The 26642-nt window shown below is 34.6% G+C and overlaps 1 long non-coding RNA gene across 1 annotated transcript in view; it reads left to right on the forward strand.

The window, feature by feature from the left end:
- LOC123386056 overlaps positions 1-26642 on the forward strand; it is a 537493-nt gene that overhangs the window by 481224 nt on the left and 29627 nt on the right. The window lies entirely within an intron of this gene.

Consider the following 26642-nt stretch of genomic DNA (forward strand, 5'->3'; position numbering starts at 1 on the left):
AAATGAAAAATGATAAACACATTGTCTCTTTTGAATGGTTTTGCCAATTTACATTTAGACAAGTAAACCAAGAACAATTTTCTGTCTTTTGAATATTTTCTTGATAATAGTATACCACAGACAAAAAAAAAAACCTCGCTGAAATAAGATTTAACATAATTGTGAATAGTGCCAGGTTTATGATTGAACACACAACACTTTGTTTTAATAATTATGAGGGCTAGCTACCCTACACCTTGCTTGGCAACTCTTTTTTTTTCATTTTAAAGTGAAAATAAAATCATGATCTCTATTTTATTTAGAGAAATTGCATTAAGGTATTATTTCAACATGTTGTAATGTGTGATTGCATTCAGTTATAATTTAATCAGTTTGCGGTGGGAGGAGGAACATTTCTTTCACTCTACTGTGACTTCTTATCATGTTGAAAATGTTCCATATACCACAATGGCCCAAGCTTGTCCTCTGACTTGCATGCTTTCCTTTTTAGGAAAGATGAAGAAATACTACCAGTTGCTATTCCTGAAAAGGATAAAAAAAAAAAAATATATATATATATATATACACACACACACACACACACACACACACACATATATACACACACACACACACACACATATATATACACACATATATACCATATATATACACGTGTATATATACCATATATATACATGTGTATATATACCATATATATATGTGTGTGTGTGTGTGTGTGTGTATATATATATATATATATATATATATATATATATATATATTTTTTTTTATCCCTTTCAGGAATAGCAACTGGTAGTGTTTCTTCATCTTTCCTAAAGAGGAAAGCATGTATATGTGTATATATATATGTATATATATGTGTATATATATGTGTGTATATATATATATATATATATACACACAAACATACACACATACACATACATACATATACATATATATGTGTATATGTGTATATATAATATTACCCAGTGTTTCAATGATCTCCTTTGCATAATAACTGACTTTGAACTGTAGAAGTATTGAACAATTTATTACATCCACACATTTTCACAGTGTCAGGAATCTAACATCAAGTTAGCTGAATAGTTTTGGATCCAGGGTTTCTCATGAGGTTCTAATCAATAAGTCGCTGGGACTGTGATCACCTGAAGCCTTGACTAGACTGAATTATCTTCTTCTAAACTCATGCAATTGGTTCTTGGTAGAGGGCTTTATTCCCTCACTGCATATGTTTCTCTGTAGGACTGCTCACAACATCAATATGACATCTGTTTTCAACAGCACAGCAAATGATTTCTCTCTCTCTCACACACACACACACACAGAACAAATGAAAGCTTCAGTGCTTTTTATACTCAAATAATCTTGAAAGTGACATATCATAACTTCTGCCATATTCATTGGTCAGTCATGCAAAGCAATCATGCATTGCAAAAGGGTGCTACACAATAGTGTTAATACCAGATGGCAGGGATCATTGCTGATCATTTGGAGGCTGTCTATTGACAAAGATTCTTTGCTTGACCAAACTTTAGTCAGCCTTCTAAAGCTTCTCCTAGGCCCATCTGTGCATTTATTTATAAAATCTAATTTTAGCTGGAATCCTTGTAAGTCAGCTTAACCAGAAATTCCCCATTTTCAGTATCTAATTACTCTCAATATCTGATCAGATTTCTTATCCTCCAGGCCCCCTGCCCGCCCCCCCCCCCCCCCCCCCCCCAGGTGATACTTGGTCACCATGACCTGTCTTCAGCAATAATCCTGTTAGGTGGGTTTAGCCAGAATTTCCTTTATCCCTGATATTTTCTCTTAGTAGTTTTCTAGCTACTGACCCCCACCTACCCTATTCTTTGGCTATAAATTCCCACATGGAATTTATAATTGGATTTGAATATGGTCTCTCTAATTGGCTACAAAAATTTATCCTAGGTGACCCCATACCTATCACAATGGTCCTGAATAAGGTCTTACTATCTTTAACAAGTGCTATGAATAATTATTTTTAACACTACCTGCATTGCAGTTAGGGCACTAAGCAACCAGAGTTAGCATAGATATTACAGGTTAAGGACATTGTGCCCACAAGACTGCCTTCATTTAGGACTCCAACTGCAAAGCTACAGGATTCAAAGATTTACCTGTACTTTAACAAACTGTATGCTAATTTTGTTTTTCCTACTACTTCCTCAAGTTTGGTAATTTGTTAGAAGGATTTACTGAACTCAAAAAAGGGTCATATTTGTAATTACATATTTATTATAATGGTTAAGAATAAGGGTTAGTCAAATGAAAAAAAAAAAAAACAAACATAGATCAAAGCCTAGGAGGATTCCACATATGAAGCTTGTATGTCCTCAATACATGTCACCCTCCCAGCCCATTCATTTGTGATTACCAGTGAGGGAAGTTCATTGACCTGAAGGTATCCAGATATTTTATAGGGTTTTCATCTTGTGATTGAATGATTGGTCATGAGTGATTGAATCAATGGCCGCTTGTTTGAACTCAATATCCAGCTCCTCACTTCTCTGGATGTCCAGTTTATATAACCCAAGGGCTACCCTGGTAATCACATGGTTTGTTTTTTTTGGCATGGCCAACTACCATCTTGAAACTCTCTGGATGCCTACATAAGTCACTATCTTAACATAAATTCAGGTGTGGCCTGAGGGGCCCATCATTAACAATAAAGATTCTCATATGGGGAGATACAAGGAATTAGAGAGTCTCTCTCAGAAGCCCAGGACAAAAGCAAACCAAATTATTTATTATGCATTATTACCTAACCCTGCTTTTTTGTTTTCCTAAATAGTGTAAACTGCCTACAGAGTGAATTATTCTCTTTATTCCTCTATTCTATAATATACAAAACACCAGATCCTATCTCTATATCCAGGTATGCTTGCTTTTGGGAGGATCTCTAAAGCCCAAATGGACATCTTTTGGCCAGGATTCCTGAACACTGGAAAAAATTTAAAATGTCTGCATTAAAATAAGTGTGGAATGATTGAAGGTGTTGCTTCACTGTGCTTAGCCCTGGGTTTGATTTTGCTTTGTGGATATTCCATTCAGACGTTGGCTGTTTGTAAAACTTAGTTTGCTGGTGTTTGCTTTTTACTAAATGTAGGTATATGGTTGCTTACTGTGTTCTATATACATTTTTTATAATGTCAAATATTTCATTAAAAAATGAAAGGGTGTATTTGTCGGAGTTAAATTCTACAGTCTTACATCTTTTGTCTTTGATTGGAATTTAGTATAAAAGGAATATTAAAATCTTAATATCATTCTTTTAACTGACCCTATTGGGAATTTAGAGAATCATCGGCTCCCTTCCCAACATTTTCCCTCAGGTACTCAAAGTATCTGCATTCATCCTAAGAATTAAATCCTTTCCTGTCTTTGAAATCTCACGGAGTAAAGCTGGTATTTTACCATTTCCTAACCAGGAGCCAAGAGAGGGAAATTTTCCCATGGGTTACCACTCTCTCAGGCATCTGCTGCTGCTCCAGAAAGCCCACTACCAATGCATTGATTATACTGTCAAGAGCACTGAGGTGTATAGGAAGTTTCTTCACTTCTCTCTGTAATTCAGTCTTGCAAGTGTGCTTGGATAAGTTTTAAAGTTTAAGGAACAGAAATTTTCAAAGGTACTTACAACCCCTTTCCCTCAAGATTTCAGACATTTGTGTAGGAGTTTGGATCACATATGTATTTGATTAAGAGTCCTGACAATATGGTGCAGATTACCCCTCCCTTAATAATGTAGTGTTGTAAGTAAGTAACTACAAGAAACTTGCTTGGCTCTTTATTATGTCTGGATTAGTTCTCCCTGCCAGACAGACCAGCATCCTACTGAATTCTTCAATATTCTACCCTCATCTCCTAGACTCAAGTGAAGATTGCTAAAATACAAGTTAAGAGCATAAGCAGAATGACTATTACTATCTTGTAAAACAGTATGGATTTTAACTTTGGAAACCTTGTTGTTCCATAGTATGCTCATTTTTCTCATCCTCGATTCATGGATTTTATGGGTGCTGCAATAAAACGACCTACAGAAGTTGTGTCTGCTTCATTTAGACAGAATTACTGCTTTTTCATAATCCAGGTTTTGAGTATGCTTATTACCATCTTAAAACACATGCTTGTGACTTTTTTCTTATTTAATCACAAGTTGAGTCATGGTATAGGTACAATTTAGCAGATGGTCTTTTTTAAATGATTAACTTTCACAATCTTTGACTTCATACACCATCATTTCCCCTCAAATTTGACCAATATATCTTTTGGGGGATTAAGACATTCAACTGAACATCTGTTATTGAGTGCCTACTGTGTTTCCAGAGATAAAGAAATAAACACATAAATATAATTTAGTGAGAAACTGCCAAGAATCTTAATGTGCTGGGGGCATAATAAATAAATTGGTATAAGAAAAAAACTGAAAGGCGTATCTGTTGGAAAATAGATTCTATACTGTGGAAGAAAAGAAGACCAAGTATTTGCAACCAGGGAAATTAAGGCATCTTTCTTTGAAGATGTTTCATTTGAGCTGAGCCTAACAGGAGGAAGTTAACCTCTGGAGGCTGAGAATAAGTTGGGAATGGGAACTAGATATTACAGTTAAAATGCATAGGGACTAGATTAGAAAGAAACTTAAATTCATCTGAAGGAATTTGGTTTTTGAAATCTTGCTATTATTTGAGAAGGAAAATGTTAGTTTTCTTTTGTGTTTTAGAAAGATAAGCACTACAGTATAGATATAAGGCAAAACAAAAGGAAGTTAATGAAATTAATCAGATATTAAATTTAGATGGCAAGAATTTTATCTTGCTCTTTCAATTCTTTTTACTTTTATTTTTCTCCTAAGCCCAAATAATGATGTGGGTTGTACCCAGAAGCTACTAAATAAATGTAATATGTATCGCTGAAACACAGCTGTCTGAACACAGGCACACCCATTCTATATATATTCCCTTGGTGATTCACCAATGAGAAAGATTGTGTTTTAGAATAACCATAACTACATAATTTTTACATTCATGACAGGATTATATTTCTACTTAGGGCAAGCTTGTTTTTCTTACGTTGAAAATTCACAGTGGTAATGAAAGCATCCATCTTGTTTAAATAGAGCCATTCTTGGTGTATTATGAAATTAAGGGACTCCTTCCACCCTTCACTCCCCCATACTGAAACATATGTCATAATAATTAATAGGCAGAAGAGTCCTTAGAGAAGATCTAGTCTAATCTCTCTAGTCTAAATCTCTAATTTACAGATGAGAAAACTGAATCAGGTGAGAATATTTTCTTCCAATTCAACACATTAATTTCTACTTTCTATTTTATTTTTATTCTCTTAAGCATCTAATACACTTCAAATACTAGTGTACATACCCAGGACTTAGTCAGCAGGAAAAGAAGCTGCATTTTAAATAGCATCCTATATTGCCAGCTCTCTCCACAATAATAATGCTATGCTCAGCATGTGGACCTGTATAACATAGCAGATTTATTACTTTTAACAGTAATAAACTACAAGTTTATGGGTTTTTTTGAATAATTTATGTTATACTCCTATTGCTGAAGCCTAGATTTATGTTAAAACCTATGAAGTGGTTTAGTAGGTGTTTTAATAGGATTTTTTTTCCTGTTTTTCAAAAGAGAAAATGAAGGAAAGCACAGCAAGTGACAGTCAGAGTTATGAATCTTCATGTGGAAGTTGGTATGGAAATAAATGCAGTCTTTACTTTTTTATATATACAACATTTAGGGACCCTTAAAGAATGATGAATTTGACCTAACATCTTTCAAGTTGTAGGGCTTATGTTAGTATGTAAATTTCTGAATAAAACCCTTTTTCCTCTACAGATTTCATGATTGGAAGCAGATGCTACTTACTCTTAACCTTTCTTTATAGTGCTGTATTTGATGGGAAAGACTGATACAGTTTTAGAACATAGTAAAAGCAAGGTATTTAAACAGGAATACCTCCCATTCCTTAGCATAGTAGCATTTTGCAAAGTTTGTATTGTTTCATTAATGAATATGTTTTATTTTTCGGTAGAATGGATCTCCAGTTTTCATACCTCTATGCATAAATTTATTTACTAAATTAAATTAGATTTGATTAAACTTGGTCCTAGATTTAATAAATATTAAAATAAAAAAATCTCAACTCTGTCTTTCAAACTCTACATAAATGTGATTTAAGTCATCCCATTATTTTATTTTTGACTATCTTTGTACTTGCATTTTTAGTTTCCATACATAGACTAAGAGTTTGTTAGTGACAATACAGTATGTAAACATCACCAACAATGGTTATTTTTCACAACCAAGTATAAGGTGTCGCCATAGGAAAAAAATACATTTTATGAAACAAACAACTGTTCTAAAAACAGATGTGATGAGACACTGAATAGAATTGAAGTGATTCCAAAGTAATATATCAAGTCACTACAGTGATACCGTGTTCTCTCTTTTCTCTAAATATCAGCTAATATAATGGTATTTAGAGGTTCCATTTTTAAAAAAAAATCAAGGAAATAAAACTATAAGGGAAAAAAAGTACCCTAATAGAGAAAACAATCCAATGATGAACATATAATTGAAACCCCAGTTGATTTTTTAGGCAATCCACAGAATAGGGCTAAAAGAAAATTATCCAATGAAAGCAATCGATTCTTCCACAAAATAGCATTCAGTATCTCGTGTTAACATGTGAAGAGTAGGGATTTACCATCATGTATAGGAAGGGTTTAATAAATATGTTGGGCAGCAATAAACAAAAAATCCAAAAATTATGTGATTCTATGGAAATAGATCATTATGCAATAGATCTGTCATTGTGATAATAAATCATCATACATGTAGGAGATGGTATTTTAAAAGATCCAAATAATAATGCTTCTGTTGTGTGAGAGCTGTGTGAACTTGTACAATATCACTGGGAATGCATATTTAGACCATTTTACAATACTACAATACAAGTCTCACGTGTATCAGCATAAGCAAAGAGTTTATTTAGGTTAAGGAGATCCATGCAGAGCTATAACAAGATGTCACTAAAATAATATTTGGTGCTATTGGGGCAGAATTCAGTTGCTCTGACTTACAGAACCAGAATACAGAGACTCATATAATGCAATTTAAGTCTGAGGGAGAACCCCCAAATCTGAAGGGTCATCTATAAATGTTCTTAGCTCCCTGATATCCTGTCTGAGTCTGTAATACTTGGGGAGTTCTTATCAACTTAAGAGAATGCATATGTATATTCAAATTAATGAACAGATCATCTCTGTAATTTATGTGACCAGTTTCAACTTTTGGACTGCTGACCTGTAAAGTCCATAGACTAGCTCACATATGCATGCAGGTAGTGATTTTTTTTTTAATTTTTTAACATTTATTCATTTTTTAGAGACAGAGAGAGACAGAGCACGAGTTGGGGAGGGGTAGAGAGAGAGGGAGATACAGAATCTGAAGCAGGCTCCAGGCTCTGAAATAATCATGTATGAAGCTCTTAAAGAAAAAAAAGATGAGAATCAAAAAATGAGCAAACCATAGGAAACTATAGATATGACTCAAGTGGTTAAAGCCCATAGTTTTGAAATTTAAAAAAATGAACTAAAATGTAACAAATAACAAATAACTCCATGAATAGATTGAACAATAAACTAGACAGAGTTAAACAGAGAATTAGTGACTTGGGAATTGGATCATAAGTAACTACCAAGAATGCAGCAGAAATAGAAACAAGTTGGAATTTATTAGAGTAAACTTAAAATATAGGGAGATATAATGAGTAGTTCTGACATTTTCTTAAACTAGAATCTCTAAAGAATAAAGAAATGGATAGGAGGCAACATATGAAGAAGTAATCGTATTTTTGAGAACTGAAGAAAGTAAAAAAAAATGTATTGATATGGGAAGTACAACATATATTAAACAGGATAACTCAACCCTTAGATGTATTTTGCCAAAAGGGCAGAATACAAATCAGAAAGAGAGGATATTGAAAGTAACTCCTACTCAAAAGTGAAATTAGACTGGGTGCTGATGTCTCGACTAGAGCAGTAGAAAGTAGATGACCGTATCTTACCAGGAGCTCACCTAAAATTTAAAATGCCAACAGTTGTTTGCCACTACTCATTAGCTATTCAGAAATCCAGTTCAATCACAACAATCATCAAATAAGAAACATTTTCTTGTGACTTTAGATATTAATTATAGCTCTTAGTTTTAACATTTCTGTCATTTGCTTTGTATTAGAGTCTAATTTCCAAATCATCTATCATTGATTTTATCACTGACACAAAAGAAACATCACCCATTTTAAATCAGGCCTCTATGGACATTTAGAATAGCATGTGCATAGACAGAATTTAGAAACGCTGTTCTTGGGGTGCCTGGGTGGTTCAGTCAATTAAGTGTCCGACTTAAGGTTCAGGTCATGATCTCATGGTTCATGGGTTTGAGCCCTGAGACCGGCTCTGTGCTGACAGCTCAGAGCCTGGAGCCTGCTTTGGATTCAGTGTCTCCCTCGCTCTCTGCCCCTCCCCCACTTACGCTCTCTCATTCTCAAAATTAAAAAATAACATAAAAAAAAATGCTGTGCTTTCTAAACCATGTGTATTTTTTCTAAGCTGCTTCTCTCTGTACGTTAGATGTATCCTTCACTTATTTCACACATTTCAATTATTTTAAAAGATATCTTTTAATGTTAGTAATAGCCTACCTGTAGTGACAACATATTTCATTCAGTTTATATATACCATCATTTGTATCACAGAGGAAAATACTTTTACTGCTTTACCAATACATATGGAATACCACATATATATATGTATTATATATTTATTTTTATTTTATTTATTTTATATTATTAAAAATATTTTTTAACATTTATTTATGACTGAGAGACTGAGAGACACAGAGCATGACACAGAGCACTAGTGGGGGAGGGGCAGAGAGAGAGACAGGGGCAGAGACAGACAGAATCCAAAGCAGGTGCCAGGCTCTGAGCTGTCAGCACAGAGCCCGTCGCTGGGTGGGGGTGTGGGTCAGGCTCACAAACTGTGAGATCACGACCTGAATCGAAGTCAGATGCTCAACCGACTGAGCCACCCAGGCGCCCCCGAAATATAGCATATAGCAATCCACCCTTCTAATCATAGCTGTGGACAATTAATAGTTCCAGAACCTGAAGATTAGTTTGCTGTCTTGGTTCAATAGCTATTTCTTTTCCTTTCTTTTTTATTTTGAAAGAGAAAAACAACAAGCATGAGTGGCAGAGGGGCAGGGAGAGAGAGAATCCCTAGCAGGCTCTGCATCACTGTCAGCATAGAGCCCAACACGAGGCTCGATCTCATGAACAGTGAGATCATGACCTGAGCGAAATGGAGTCAGATGCTGAACCAACTGATCCACCCAGGCACCCTTCAGTAGTTACTTCTGAAGAAAAGAAATAATGACCTAGGATAAATAAACTTGGAGGCATTGTCACTTAAGTTGTCTCTTCAGAAGTATGAAAGCAGCCAGAAATCTCTTGCTTTTCACCATTCCATTAATGTACGGCTTTCTATTTATTTCCTTAGGATTTGACACTAGATACTTATACATTTCTGATATAACTATGATCCACAGGAATAATATAAATAATATAATTGGCACAGCAATTCGGAAACTTAGAGTATGTAGCAAATACCTGGCTCGATTTTCCTTTAAAGGATCCAAACCGCATATTGAAACATTAAGGGCAGTTTAAGAACCTCGGTTTAAGAGAATCCCATAGGAATATAAATTGCAGTGATTTTAAATTTCTTCCAAAGTGATTCAAAGATGAATTATATGCCAGAAAGAAAATTGATTACTCTTCTTTTTCTGGGATACAATTTTATCCACATCTGGAGATTTTGATTCTGAACATTCTTAAAAGGGAAAAAGATGGGCATAACTTTCACTTTAGACAAATTAAAAGCTTGTGACCCCTTATGTTATCTCTTTTTGTGGTCATCTCAATGTGCCTTCAACACATTGGAGTTTGCAGGCATGTTTGATCAATAGAAAGTTTGTTCATAAGCACAGCTCAATCAGAGGTTTATACCAGTTATGTGTACTGATAAACTTTCATACTCAATAATTAAAGACAACAGAAACTTCATTTTTTTACAATACACGATAAAAATAATCAAAGAATACAATTCTGTGTTTTGTGTTTTGGGGGCATCAGGTTTTCACATGAAAGGTTTTGTGTAAGTTTCAGTAGATGCTGGCCTTTTTTGGAGGTGCCGTAATGATTTAATTTTTAATTTTTTTTGACGTTTATTTACTTTTGAGACAGAGAGAGACAGAGCATGAATGGGGGAGGGTCAGACAGAGGGAAGCACAGAATCCGAAACAGGCTCCAGGCTCTGAGCTGTCAGCACAGAGCCCGACGCGGGGCTCGAACTCACAGACCGCGAGATCATGACCTGAGCCGAAGTCGGATGCTTAACCGACTGAGCCACCCAGGTGCCCCAAAGCCGCTGTAATGATTTTAATAAAAAGAATCCCTTCTAAGTTTTTAAAAGTCTGGCTATGAATAGCAAGAATGGTACTGACTGGGGCCCCAGTCTGGTTCAGTTGATAGGCCATGCAACTTTTGATCTTGAGGATGTGAGTTAGAGCCCCTCACTGGGTGTTGAGATTACTTAAAAATAAAATCTTAAAACAAAAGGATAGTAGTGATTTATTAAAAAAAAGTTCATTCACATAAAAGGGTCTGGATATAAGCAGTCATGGTGTGATCTACTCCCAGTTTTGTTAGGGACCACACAATATTCAGCGTGTGCTCCATCATCACACAGGTGGCCAAGGCTTCATGATTTCAGATACATTCATGTTCCGGGAAACCGAAAGGTAAAGAAGAAGAGATAAACTTTGTGTATATATGTGTCAGCTGTCTTTTAAAACTAGGTCCTTAGCAGTTAGCACAGGATAAATCATTATTCTGAGAGACTGAATATACAAGAGACCATGGCCACATCATGTAATACAGGACAAAATACGGATTAAAACATCAGTTATTAGAGCTATACATTACGCATATTGTGGAGTTTTTTTTTTTTTTTAACATAGGCAAGCTATATAAAAACAATAGCGATTTAAGTAATATTTTACACATCTTTACTTTCAAATTTGTTAGGTGTTACGTAAACTGATTTAAATATATGCTTCTGTCCAAAATAAAACAAAAATTGACTACTTTGGTTAATGGTGGTAATTAATATAAATGGCTCACATAACACTCAGTATAATGATGACAGATAATTGAAAATAAACACAAGATAATAAGTATGTCTATTGGCTTTTTAAGATGGTAAATTAAGTTATAAATATGAATGCATGCATCATTTCATTTAATATGCTAAAAGGTAATTATATTTTAGGCAGAATTTAAATAACTAAATGTTAATTGCATACTTACATATTTGTATCTAAACATACATATTAGAGTATATTAACATCATTTTGAAAGTTTATAACAATAGATAAAAACACAAATTTGAGGGGTGCCTGGTTGGCTCAGTCGGTTAAGCATCTGACTTAGGCTCAGGTCATGATCTCGCTGTCTGTGACTTCAAGCCTTGCACTGGGCTCCGTGTTGACAGCTCAGAGCCTGGAGCCTGCTTCAGATTCTGTGTCTCCTTCTCTCTCTGCCCCTTCCCTGTTCATGCTCTGTGTGTCTCTGTTTCAGAAATAAACATATATTAAAACAATTTTTTTAAGTACACAAATTTGAGGACATTCTGTAAATGTCAAATATCTAAGGAATGTGGAATCTGTGTTTTTAGTTCCTAAAAATGGTTATTTAGTTGTTTCAATGTTAATGCACATATTACTAAAGAAAAGGGTTTCTGGACCCTAAACTTTACATTTTTACATGGTAGATATTTAAAAGTACTGTTAGAAATTTGGTTTTCTTTTTATAAAATTATCAAGTTTCCTTGTAGCCAGATTACAGAAATTACTTTTTTATTACCCAGATTTTCTATTAAGTCTGAACTTTAATTTTTACAAAGTTTATTAATTTTGAAAATAACATTAGGTTACTAATATACATATTAGTCATTGTATATTATAAAACTATTAACTGCATAAATTTCCTTTGCCCTTGAAGAATATGATTTTTGTGTGTATTTTGTCTTCGTTGGCAATTCTACTTTATTGTGTTTTTCCAAAATTTTGGCCTTTCAGAATTAAAAGAAAAAGAAAAACAAATTAAAAACTTGTTGAAATGGCCTTAAAAAAATCTAAGTTTGGGGCGCCTGGGTGGCGCAGTCGGTTAAGCGTCCGACTTCAGCCAGGTCACGATCTCGCGGTCTGTGAGTTCGAGCCCCGCGTCGGGCTCTGGGCTGATGATGGCTCAGAGCCTGGAGCCTGTTTGCGATTCTGTGTCTCCCTCTCTCTCTGCCCCTCCCCCGTTCATGCTCTGTCTCTCTCTGTCCCAAAAATAAATAAACGTTGAAAAAAAAATTAAAAAAAAAATCTAAGTTTTATCAAATTTTCCTAAAATTGCCACACATGAAAATATTTGTTCCTTCAATTTATAAAAGGAAGCCTAGTAGAAATAACTAGTTCTGTTTGATATCATCAACATTTTATTGTGAATTATTTTTATTTACTAAATTTCGAATCAATTATTTTTAAAAACCCTAGAAAGAGGAGTTAGTGAACGTTGATAGGGTGAGTCTCTCCAATCGAAATGTGATAGTGAAATGAAATCTGAAGGAGGTGAGAAGTGAGTCATGCAGTAGCTGGAGGAAGAACGTTCCGTGCAAGTGGAAAGGCTACTGCAAAAGCCTTGCAGTGGGAGAGTGCCTGCAGTGTCTGAGAAATAACAGGAATTCAAGGATCCTATCAAAAGGGTGCTGAGTGAAATTACAGGACATGACATCAGAGACATAACTGCAGCAAAAGCTGTGGGGCCTTGTTAACCACTGTAGAGAGTATCTTTCTTAGTCTGAGTAGTGTAGGAAGCAAAGAGGAGCCATGATCTGACGTTATAGTAGAATCACTGTGCCTGCTGCTTCAAACATAGATTCAAGTGAGACATTTAATTTAGCAGTAGGGCTGTGACTTAGGCCAGGCAATGTTGCCATGGTCCAGAGTGATAGCAGAGAAACTGGTGAAAAGGTGTTGAGCAATGCATATATGTTTAATGTACACCTGATGGAAGGATTTGGTGAGACAGAAAGAGATACTCAAATATTAATCCTGGGCTATAGTCAAGATGCAGAAAAGTGCTGGAGGAGCAAGCTTTAGGCAAAATCAGGAGTTCTGGTTTACACAATAATAAAGAAAAATTATTACAAGGTGCAAGAGGGAAAAATAGTCAGAAATACATACATAGCAACTAAATCAAGCAAGTTTACAACTTTAGGGTAGACAGTAGTTAAAAATATATTGTGTATAACAACATAGGATTTAAATTATTCAAAGTAAATTTCATGTATAAAATAATAATGTAAACATGTTTTAATAGTTGGAAAATCAGCAAATATATCCGTCACTATCTTCTGAAGTTACTGGAAGATGTGCTCCAACCTGAAACAAGATATAATTCAAAACAGAAGAAATAAGGAATATGAAGGCTGGAAGTTAACATTAAAGCCAATTCAGAATAAATAAAAGTTTATATTATATTTGTAAAGTGGCTATAATTCTCAATCCAGATTCAGCAGCCTTCTTGAAAGAGAAAATATGGAAGGTATAAAATAGCATAATAACAAAAATATATGTGGAAAACATTAAAAAGATTGAGAAGTCAGTTCAGGGAGATAGTAAGGTAACAGATTTGTTAATTATATGCTATAGCTAGGAAAATGCTAAAGATAATGTTACACTCTTAACTCCAAATTTAAGAAATATTTTGGTTAATGCTTTAAAATTTAGATGTAAGCCAAAATCCATAATTTTTAAAACATCAGAAATAACCATATCAAGGAAAATGTACATATCTTTAAAAAAAATGAAATAGATGTCAAAATGTAAGCCATGAAACAGAAGAAACATTAGTAATTGTTACTTTATTGAATGTAATAAAAATTTAAACGGAATTAATAGTTTATACTGCTTACAAAATACCTAAAATGGAACGATCCCAAAATTTAAAATTATAAGAAAAACAACATTATGGCAAAACCCCACTAAATATAAATAATAAAACTCAAAAGCAGGTATTAAGTGAGACATAAAAATTTTGAAGAAAGAAATCAAGGGGAAATATATAAATTTAACTACAAAATATTTTTAAATTTATAAAGCCAGAGGAAGAAAACAAGATAAAAAGACATTGCGGTGCTATACATGAAAAACATTTATTCAAAACAGAAAACTAATTAACAATGAATTTAAAAATTTAAAAAAATGAAAAATGTACAGAATAAAATTAAGGTTGGTAGATTTAATGTACAAATGTTATATTTTAGTTGCTCAATTTAATAAAATTAAGGAAAAACAGAGGGTTATGTAATACAATTATCAAGTTTAACTTATAAAAATGTAAATTTGGATACCACATAAATTTAGTTTTTTACAATATCAAATGATTATAAAAGGTTTGTTAACGTAAAGGATTTAAAGCAAGATCTCTTTCAAGGTCAGAATTCGTACAGATTATAATGTGATAAAATGTTAAAATAAAAATAACTCTACATAACCTATGGTTATTTTTAATAAGCATTTTTGTTCATAAGCATTTGTTAATCTAACTCTATAGTGAAAGAAGCCTGTTGCATATCTGATATTTTAGATTGCTTTTAATGTTTCTTTTTATCTTTAGCATCACGAAATGGAACCGTATTGTATATTATTTTTCCTTTTATTATTATAAAATTTACTTGTCTAATGAATCAGATTTTGCTTCATCATGGAAAAATTCAGTCTTATGCTCATTCATATTTTCACTTGTACAAGTTTTGGAGAGAATAAATGTTTTTCTTGTTTATATTGCTACATTAGGAAGTATTCTCCGTAGATGTTGGGCAATTCTTACCGACAAACAAAAGGAATAAGATTGAGATAGTGTTGTTTTGAGAAATTTTAAATAAATTTTTAAATAAATGTTCATTAGAGAATCAGTGGTATGACGTGAATTACAGTCATTTGCTTCCTAATATAATTTTTGATTTTTGACATTTATTTCCAAAAATATTTTGATGGACATTTTATTATTGTGATTTTGTATGTCAGTGAACTCTCTTGGGAAAAATAACCAAATGGGAAATGTTTTCCAAATCTATGTTTCATTGCTGCTGGATGATTGACTAATTCCATTCCTTAAGAAGTGAGATTAGTCTTGCTTTCTGAATAATCAGTAGATTAGATCAGTGTCAACTGAAACTCAGTTGATGGCTGGAAGCATGCTATTAAAAGAGCATTTTAAAAATCATTAAATAAATGAATACAGTATAGTTATGTTTTGCAAAACTATCATCTTCAGTTTGAAACCTTGTCTATTCCATTTTACATTTAATTAATATCATGACAATTTAGATTTTTTCATCATGTGCCTGTTAGGCATAAAATGAAAGCATGTTTTAAAGCCCAATGTTTTCACATTAGCCAAAAATTGTTAAAGTAGCCTGCTATACATTTTGTTTATCAAACATAAATACTTCAAGTTATTCTACAAATATGTGACATAAAAATCATAGAGACAACTCTGCTTTTATATCAGGGATCCACAAGTAGCAGATTTTTTGGAGTATCGTACATGTAAATATTCTATGAGGCACCATGATTTGGTGAAGATATCATTGGAATACAATAGGAAACTGAGAATTTTCACTGATTAACCAGAAAACACTGGAAAGATCAAAAAATGATCGTGTTCATAATGACATAACTGCAACAGGATTTGCCCTCTTCTGTAAATAACAAGAGGACCTACAAATAAAAATGAAACATTACTTTAATATTAGACAACAGGTGGAACAAGATAGAAATCTGAGAGAATGAAAACAAGCAAGATAAATTTTACAATGACATCACTTCCTGCCTAGAGGCCATTTCTATACCATGCGTGCAGGTACAAGAAGTGGGAAAGCAAGCCAACTGTGACATTCTTGCTGATTTGAGAAGATGGAGATTGGAATTTGGAGAAGTTGATATAGCTGGAGTTTGTGGAGCAGAGGACCACAGAGAGGGAAATATGCAGCGAAGTATTTCTTGAAATGTACATGGGGCTACACATGAGCAGTTGAGTTCGTTTGGCTGAGAACTAAGCTGCTCATGCACAAGGTGAGAATGCATGAAGCCAAGCAAAGAACAAGTACTGGAGAAAGCAACAGCTGCAAAGCTGTGAGTAAAACAATTCCCAGAGTCTTCTCATCAACAAAGATCATGAATAGATGGATGTGTTTCTAGAGACATACAGCTCACTAAGACTGAATTATGAACAGAATGATAATGAATAATGTGACTGAATCAGTTGAATTGAGCTAAACTAGCTCAAGAACAAAATCTTTCTAGTTCTGCCAAAAAATAAAGCTTGAAATTGAGGCTTGAAAATACTAAGCTATTTTACATGCAACTGAACTTACTGTTAAAACAAAAAAATCAAAATACTTAAACACAACAAAATCCTGGTGCTCCACAAATTAGTATTCCAAATGTAACCCATCAGCAGGAGGAAAATTAGTCAATATGACAGTTGCAACAACTATAACAAGTAAGTAAAATGAAGTGAACTCAGATTAACACATAGTATCATGTTGGAAGACATAAAATGAAATTAAAATATACTTTATTAAAGTATAAATTGGATAAAATAACAATAAAATTGAAAACAGGAAGATTGTAAACTAATGTAATGACTATATAAATACATTAAATGTACAGTGTCCAGACTCTTCAGTTAAAAATGGAAATATTAGGGGCACCTGGGTGGCTCAGTCGGTTAAGCGTCTGACTTTGGCTCAGGTTATGATCTCATGGTTGGTGAGTTTGAGCCCCACATTGAGCTTTGTGCTGACAGCTCAGAGCTTAGAGCCTATTCGGATTCTGTGTCTCTCCCTCTCTCTCTTCCCCTCCCCCACTCATGCTCTGTCTCTCAAAAATAAATAAAAGTTAAATTTTTTAAAAAAATATATAAATTTTAACAGTGGATTAAAGAGACAAAACCTGTGGTGCCTGGGTCACTCTGTTGATTGTCTGACTCTTGGTTTTGGCTCAGATCATGTTCTCGCAGTTTGAGGGTTTGAGCCCCACATCTGGCTCTGCACTGACAGTGTGGAGACTGCTTGGGATTCTCTCTCTCTCTCCCTCTCTCTGCTCCTCCACTCGATATCTCTCTCTTTCAATAACAAACTTAAAAAAAAAAAGGCAAAACCTAACTCTATCTTGTTGTGGTATGTAGAATAATGGACCCCAAAAATGTCCCTGGAACCATGATTATGTTATATTAAATAGCAAAAAGGAAATCATGATTGTATATGAAATTAAAGTTCCTAGTTAGAAGATAGAAAGATTATCCTGGATTATCCAGGAGGGCACAGTGAATTCACAAGTGTCCTTAAGTGGAAGAGGGAGGCCAGTGGGGAGTCAGAGCCAGAGAAATTCATGTAAAATTGGAAACATCAGAGTGATGCTCTGTGAAAAGAACAGTCACTGTCTTTGAATATGGAGAGGGAAGGTAGTGAACCACAGGATGCTGGTGGCCTCTGGAATCTGGGAAAGGAAGGAAGGTGGATCTCCCTTGCAGACTCCAGAATGGAAAGTAGCCTTACCTACACTTGAGTTCAGAGACTTGTGTTCTACTTTTACCCAACAGAAATGTAAGGTAATACGTTTTTATTGTTCAAGAAACCAAAATTGTATTTATTTGTTATCACAGGAATACAATGATAAAACAACAATGACAGCAGCGACAAGAACCCTTTAAAATAGAGAAAAGAGAACTTTAATTTCGAATCAACATGGAGAAACAGAGATCAGATTTTCTCCCTCATTTAATGCAAGAGGAAACAAACAATAAACATAATGTATGTGATGAAACTTTTGAACACCTGCGATCAGGCAGTGAGGAGCAGTGTTCCCTGCAATATGGAAAACAAATGAGGTGAGCCCAACAACTGTCTTGTAGAAGTTTCAGATAACTGAATCTCAAATATTTATCCAAAAGAATTGAAATAAGTATCTTGAAAAGACATCTGTTCCTCCATGCTCACTGAAGCATTGTTAACAATAATAGTGATCAAGAATACTTATAGCAATAGAAACTTTTCTAACATCCCAAAAAAGTAAAATATGCAGTATCCGACAATCAATAAAAAATTATAAAAAATGTCAAAACTCAATCAAAATAGAACTAGAACTGACAAACAGGTAGAATTAGCATATAAGGACATTAACAGTTATTCTAGTTTCATTTCACATGCTCAAAATGGACAGAAATTTTGGATGTTGAAAAGACAAAACAGATGAAATCAATGATGTGTTAGATGAACAATATACATTAATTTTAACAGTCCATTGTATGTTGCAGAAGAAAGGATTAGTGAATCGGAAGATATCACAGAGGATGTTACAAAAGAAACAAGGAAGAAAAAAATCAATAAAAAAAACCCCAGTACAGCCAGGGAAAACTTCAAATGGCTTACTCATGATCAAATATGTTGGGGTCAAGTTAAAGCCTCTTCAGGATGTAATGCTGATTGAAAGTGACTGGCCTGAGGAAAAATTGAATTTAGCTAATCATCACTTATTTTCTATGCTTAGTAGTTCTGCACAAATTTACCTTAAAATACAAGTAATTGTTGATCAGAAGAAGCAGCAAATAATCAAATTAATATAAAAAATATATAAATGTAATGGTTTTATAGAATGAATTTGTTGTTTCTTTAAATCTCTCCCTACCCCATACCGGCTCCCCCAAATGTTAGGCATATTCATACTGATACTATTTCGTTATCTGTAATATAAATGCTTCACTAGATGTAGATGCTCAGAATATTTTGATCATTTTGCTGTAAGATAACCTGGCTCACTGAATAGAGGCAGTGAACTGTGAAGAAAAGGTTTGATTCGGTAACCTGTGCCCACTCAAATTTTGCACATTCCCTCAGAAAGGCCTGTCTTCACCACTGGTCCTTGGCTGTTTCCTGAAAGTTTAGCTCTGAGTCCACAGTCTTCTGCCTAATACTCCCTGAATACTGCCTGAGGCCTTGAGCCACATGGTATCAGTTTAATCAAATAGTTTAGGCAAACAGTGCAATATACGGTGAATGCATGCTTTTGTTCTGAAACCTGGATTCTGAGTAGCTGAGATCAGTTACTTGGGTGTTGTGTGCCTACATGAATGACCTCCAGTCAAAACCATGGACACCAAGGCTTATATGAGCTTCCCTGATGGGCAATACTTCACACATGCTGTCATGCATTGTTGCTGAGAAATTTGAGTGCATCTGTGAGACTCCATCAGGATTGGGCCCTTGGAAGCTTGTACCTGATTTCCCATGAGTATTTTCTCTTTGCATGGATCCTTCTATTGTAAGCAACTGTAACCATGAATATAACAGCTTTTCTAAGTCCTGTGAGTCATTCTAGTGAATCCTGAAGGCTGATTGTGGTCTTGGAGACCCTTGACCTACTTAGAAACTGAAAGCATAGGTCAGATCCTACAAAACTAGATACAGAGTTGATTGGTCTATCAACAGAAGGGAAAGCTTAGAAACAAATGCTATATATATATATATATATATATATATATATATATATATATATATATATATAATTTCTTGCAATATCCAAAACCGTATGAAGCACAAGTATTCAGGTGGAAGGTCTTATGGGTACTAACTCAAACATTTCATTCCTAATGACTCAATATGTAGTTTTTATATCTTTTTTATGTTCATGTCTCTAAATTTCTAATATCTGTCCTCAGACATCTGATATTTCCTCTCCACCCATTACTGATACTGCTTGCCCCCAAAATGTACTAATCTGTGTACTTTTAGAACTTAGAGATTTCACCCGTTGAACAACAGAAGTCAGTAGGCTTCTTTATGGGATGGGAGAAATTTTTTGACATTTTCCCTGCTATCATATTATTTTCTTCCTTTCACTTTCTCCCCCCACTTTCATGAGGGCTTTTCCTGAATGAATCTTTTAGATTCCCTTCTTGCTGGCTTTCTCGGTCAAATATATGGGCCTCTCTTTGCATAGTACTTTTCATGCCATAGCATTATCTGCACTAACGACAGTCCTAAAAAAATCTATTTTCTTATTTTACATAGGTCAGTTATGTTACAAATGTATGTGTATGTGTGAGCTTGTTAGATCTATACTATGACATTTTTCATGAGCACAAGAATACCGTGGTAAGTAATTGCTTCTATATACAAAATAGGCAAAGACAGTGGCAGACAATGCTGCTTGCTTACGAAAAGCCCACTTCCCACTCTTCTTTCTTTCTGGGAATGACTGTCTCCCTCTGTAGATAGGAAAATGCCAGGCACTCACTTTCTTAGCTATTGTTGAAGGTAGGAATACCAGATATGTGATTAAATGCAGGCCTATGTGAAGAAAGAGAAGGTGTTAGTGTCATATATTGTGCTTCTAGGGAAAATTGTAATCTCTTATAAAAAAAAGTGATGCAAAAATAGAACTCCTCTCTTCCCATTTCTGAATTTAGATGATTTTGACTCATTGTAAATGTAGCTTGGATCTGCTGAAGTCATTTTGCAATGTAAAGGGAACATCAAAAGAGAAGGTAACCTAAGGCCATGATATCATTGTTTTGCCAAATGAATGATGGACTCATCAACCTGTGGTTTCCTGTGTTTATGAAAAATAATGACTCACTGTTTTATAATACTATAAAATGCACTAAAAGCTTAAGAGAAAATACTTAATCTTGGAGACCAAATTGAAAATGTGTATGTTTCACTTACTATTATATTAAAATTCATAATCAGTTACTAACACGAAATAAATATATTAGCCAGCTACAAGGTTGTATATATTGTCTACAAACTGAGGATCTACGGGTTAAAAAGATAATTGTTGCAGTCAATGTTAATAAAATTTTTATGAGAAATCTATAGTAGAAATGAGATTTTGAGGAAAAGGGCTTCTTCATTTTTGATGAAATGACCTATGTTATCGGTAAGGTTGGTAGACGAATCAGGAATGCATCACCCAGCCACTTTATATTTTAGAAGCTGATATGCCTGGAGAATGTGCTTTCTTTCAATCACTCACAGTAATGAGGTGAGTGTAGAGATATGGCCTTGCCTATGGGAGAGGTATGTATTAATCTACTATGAATAGCTGTTCTATATTCACTGTTTAATTCTGATATTCAGAAGATCACTTGACCTTATGAGTAAGGCTCACTTACAAATGTCCATTTTAAGAGATTTTAATTTCCATCTCTATTATTTATGTCTTACTTTTCAATTAGTCCAAAACCAGCATGTAAAAGAGTGGTTTTATTAGAAGAGTTCTCTCAAACATCAACATGATGAATTAATAATGACCCATTCAGTAATTAAGAAACATTTCATAGCAAACTGCTGCTGGTGCCCCACATGTATCCCTTTGGCATTCATCTGACACTGACGACTAGGGAAGGATTTTCTGAGAAGCCAAGCATATCAGAGAAATCTGAAATGCTGAATCATTTTAGTCCACATATTTTAATTTTCCTAAAGTTAGTTGGGGAATTGTACTCCTCTCTACTTGCCCCTCCTCACCAATAAAGGTGGCTAGCTGTGTCAAAGTCACTTACCTTGTACTCCATTGCATGTGAGTTGAGGCGAACCACTCAATAAAGCACAAATACATTTGCATGACATTCTGGCAGTTCCTGAAAATTTGGCTTTCTGCTTATTCTCCTGTGTCTGGTCCTTGCTCTGTGGCATTGAGCTATGACGTGAACTTTGTCTATGAGACCCTTAGAAAGGATCAACGACTTTTTTTTACTAGCAATTTTTGTTTTTTTCCCCTTTGGAAGGAATGAATCAAAATTTGGTCAAAGCCAAACAGGATGTTTCTCCTTCAATGACTTCCCATAAGCTTTACATTTTCCATAAAATTGTTAAAAATGCTGACTTTCTGGTGGTACCTGTTTGTGGTGTTTCAATTCAATATTTATATATAAATTCATTTGGGGTAACTTCATTGGTTTTTGAGATAAATAGTAAGTGTTCAGCTGGTCTCTAGACATCATATTGAAAATATTCTCAAGTTATATATTTTTTAATTTTTATTTAAATTCTAGGTAGTTGACATAGAGGGTAATACCAGTTTCTGATATATAATGTACTGATTCAGCACTTCCATACATCATCCAGTTGCTCATGACAAGTATACTACTTAATCCCCATCACCATTTAACCCATCCCCACCACCCACCTACCCTATATGTATGTGTGTGTGCGCGTATATATATATATATATATATATATATGTATATGTATATATGTATGTATATATATATATATACGCACACACACACACACACACACACACACACACACACACCTCTCTTCTTTCTCCACTGATCAGTCAGTGAGCATCTGGCCTCTTTTCATAATTTGGCTATTATAGATAATGCTGCTATAAACATCAAAGGAGCATGTAGCCTTTCAAATCAGTATATTTGTTGGGGCACCTGGGTGGCTCAGTAGGTTAAGCATCCAACTTCAGCTCAGGTCATGATCTCAAGGTTTGTGAGTTTGAGCCCTTCATCGGGCTCTGTGCTGAGAGCTCAGAGCCTAGAGCCTGCTTCAGAATCTGTGTCACTCTCTCTCTCTCTCAGCCCTTCCCCCTCTCTTGCTCGCTCCTGTGCACTCTCTCTCCCTCTCAAATATAAATAAACATTAAAAAATTAAAAATCAGTATTTGTGTAATCTTTGTGTGAATACTTAGTACTGCAATTGCTGAGTTGAAGGGTAGTTCTATTTTTAACTTTTGGAGGAAGCTCCATTCTGTTTCCAGAGTGACTACACCAGTTTGCATTACCACCAACAGTGCAAGAAGTTTCCCCTTTCTCTGCATCCTTGCCAACACCTGTTTCTTGTTTTGTTAATTTTAGCCATTCTGACAGGTGTGAGGTGATATCCCATTGTAATTTTGATTTGTATTTCCCTGATGATGAGTGATGTTGAGCATCTTTTCATGTGTCTGTTGGCCATAATGTTCATTTATGTCTTCTGCCTATTTTGTAATTGGATTATTCATTATTTGGGTGTTGAGTTTCATAAGTCCTTTATAGATTTTGTATACTAACCCTTTATGAGATATGTCATTTACAATTATCTTCTCCCATTCCATAGGTTGCCTTTTAGTTTTCTTGATTGTTTTCTTCACTGTGCAGAAGCTTTTTATCATGATAAAATCCCAGTAGTTTTTATTTTGTCTCCCTTGCCTCAGAGACATAACTAGAAAGAGGTTGCTATGACCGATGCCAAAGAAGTTACTGCTTGTGTTCTCCTCTAGGGTGTTGATGGTTTTCTGTCTCACATTTAGGTCTTTCTTCCATTTTGAATTTTTTTTTTCTATAGTGTGAGAAAGTGGTCTATTTTCGTTCTTCTGCATGTCGCTGTCCAGTTTTCCCAACACTGTTGAAGAAACTGTGTTATTTCCAATGGATACTCTTTCTTGTTTGCCAAAGGTAATTTGGCCATATACTGGGTTCCTTGCTGGGTTTTCTACTCTGTTCTATTAATCTATGTGTCTATTTTTGTGTCAGCACCATACTGTTTTGATCATTACAGCTTTGTAATGTAACTTTAAGTCCAGAATTTTGATGCCTCTCGCTTTGTTTTTCTTTTTTCAAGTCTGTTTTGGCTATTTGGGGTCTTCTGTGGTTCCATACGTATTCTAGGACTGTTTGTTCTAGCTCTGTGAAAAATGCTGGTGGTATATTGATAGGGATTGTATCAAATATAAAGGATTGTATTAAGTGATAGGGATTGCATTAAATGAGTATGGAATGTCTTTCTATTTCTTTGTGTTATCTATAATTTCTTCCATCAGTATTTTATAGTTTTTTGAGTACAGGTCTTTCACCTCTTTGGTTTGGTTTATTCCTAGATATATTATTTTTGGTACAGTAGTAAACAGTATTGATTGCTTAATTTCTCTTTCTGCTGATTCATTATTGGTGTATAGAAATGCAACAGATTTCTGTACATTGATTTTGTATCCTTCTATTCTCATATATTTTGAAGATGAACTTTCATACGGCAAGTTGACTCACAATAAATATTTTGAGATTAGTTTCTATGAACCATACTCATACATACACACACAACAGACTTATCAGTCTCTTAATTCTTGTATAAACAAATTAGTGTCAAAACAAGTTTCCATTTAAGAAGACCAGAGCAGTGATGAGCCAAGAATTCCTTAATTTGACCAGTAGGTTAAGAAATTTCTTTTTTAATTGACTTCCAGGGGTTAACTGCTAGGTGGAAAAGAAACTACGCAAATGGTTACAATATTTACCACAAAAAAGGAGAGTAGGAATCATACAAATAATTGAAATAGCTTTTATTTTCTTTTAAGTTTGTTTTAAACTAAATACCTGGAAGCTGAACCAGGACAATATGAAATACTTTTATGATCAAAACCCCATAATATCTGTAAGGTAAATAACTACTTTGGACAATTACACAAATTATTTTTGGTGACCTAAGGAAAGATACAAATGGTAAAAATTTAACCAACATGATTGAATCAGTGTACATAAACAAAATGGAATATTATTAGCTCCTTTGAATTACATAGATGTGTCTGAGTTAAATGCTGATGAAGGGTCTGCTCCATGCTACTGTTTGTGTAGTACTTGTAGGATGACATAATTTTAAAAATAAATGAATGATAAGGATTGTAATATGCATGCCATTAACATATTTTTTCTAATTGTGTTATTCTGATTTTATTATTTTCAATACTGCTAAATATTGAGGAGACATTTAACTACTCAGTTGATGTAAAGACAGTATTTTTCTCCTGATGAAAGAATTTTGGGACTTATGCAAGTTAAAGAGATATTTATGCTCAGGAATTTTCAGGCAAGGGACTGAAAGATATTAATATTTTCCTAAACTATTTGGAAGAAACCAAAGCTTAGTTTTCTTTTTTTTTTTTTAATTTTTTTTTCAACATTTATTTATTTTTGGGACAGAGAGAGACAGAGTATGAATGGGGGAGGGGCAGAGAGAGAGGGAGACACAGAATCGGAAACAGGCTCCAGGCTCCGAGCCATCAGCCCAGAGCCTGACGCGGGGCTCGAACTCACCGACCATGAGATCGTGACCTGGCTGAAGTCGGACGCTTAACTGACTGCGCCACCCAGGCGCCCCTAAAGTGTAAAGCTTAGTTTTCAATACCACAGTGTATTAGTTTAGATGATGAAGGCAAATATGTTCTTAGACAGGAACTAGAAAAAAATGAGCCACAGGTGAACACACTTCTGTTTTTGCATTAGACTACCAAGAAAATGGCTAGATGAGGGAAGTACAAAGCTTTTGTTTTGCCAAGGCAAACAACATGGCACCCACTAGCCACATTTGCTGGTTGTAACAGAACTGTCTGCGTTTGCAGTGGTATAACCCAGAGGGTCTTGAAACTATGGTTCTTACGTTAGAAAGTATTTTCTGATTTCAAAAATAAAAAGATTTTATGGGGAACAATCCACACTGGGAATTTAGGCAGTTGAAGGAATTCATAATATCATGTTATTAAAAGATGTTGGTTTTCCAAAGAAGCAAATATGTGTTTGCAGTGTAGAATCTGCATAATAGAAATACAGCAATTTGTTTACCATTGTTGATTAAATGTTTCCATATTAGAAATTGAAATTGTCAGTTGGCCCTCTCTAGCTTCAGTGTCAGTAATTAAGAGTTTGCCAATGTTAAGTTCCTTTTTTTTTAGTTTTTATTTAAAGTCCAGTTAGCTAACATATAGTTTAATATTATTAGTTTCCAGTGTAGAATTTAATAATTCATCACTTACATTATCTAGTTCTCATCACAAGTGCCCTCTTAATACCTATCACCCAATTACCCATCCCCCCACCCAGTTACCCTCCCACAACCCTTAGTTTGCTCTCTATAGTTAAAAGCCTCTTTTCTGGTTTGCCTCTTTCTTTTTTTCCCCTATGTTCATCTGTTTTGTTTCTTAAATTCCATGTGTGAAATCATATGGTATTTGTCTTTCTGTGACTGACTTATTTAGCTTTGCATTATACTCTATAGCGCCATCAACCTCATTACAAATAGCAAGACTCCATTCATTTTTATAACTAATACTCCATTGTATGTGTATATCACTTCTTTGTCCATCCATCAGTCGTTGGACATTTGAGCTTTTTCCATAATTTGGCTATTGTAGATAATGATGCTATAAACAATGGGGTGCAGATATCCCTTCAATTCAGTATTTTTATATTCTTTGGGTGAATACCTAGTAGTGCAATTGCTGGGTCATAGGGTAGTTCTATTTTTAACTTCTGGAGGAAGCTCCATACTGCTTTCCAGAGTGTCTGCACTAGTTTGCACTCCCACCAACAATGCAAGAGGATTCCCCTTTCTCCACATCGTTGCCAACACCTGTTGCTTCCATTGTTGT

Source organism: Felis catus, chromosome B3, assembly GCF_018350175.1.
Source record: "Felis catus isolate Fca126 chromosome B3, F.catus_Fca126_mat1.0, whole genome shotgun sequence".
Lineage (NCBI taxonomy): Eukaryota > Metazoa > Chordata > Mammalia > Carnivora > Felidae > Felis > Felis catus.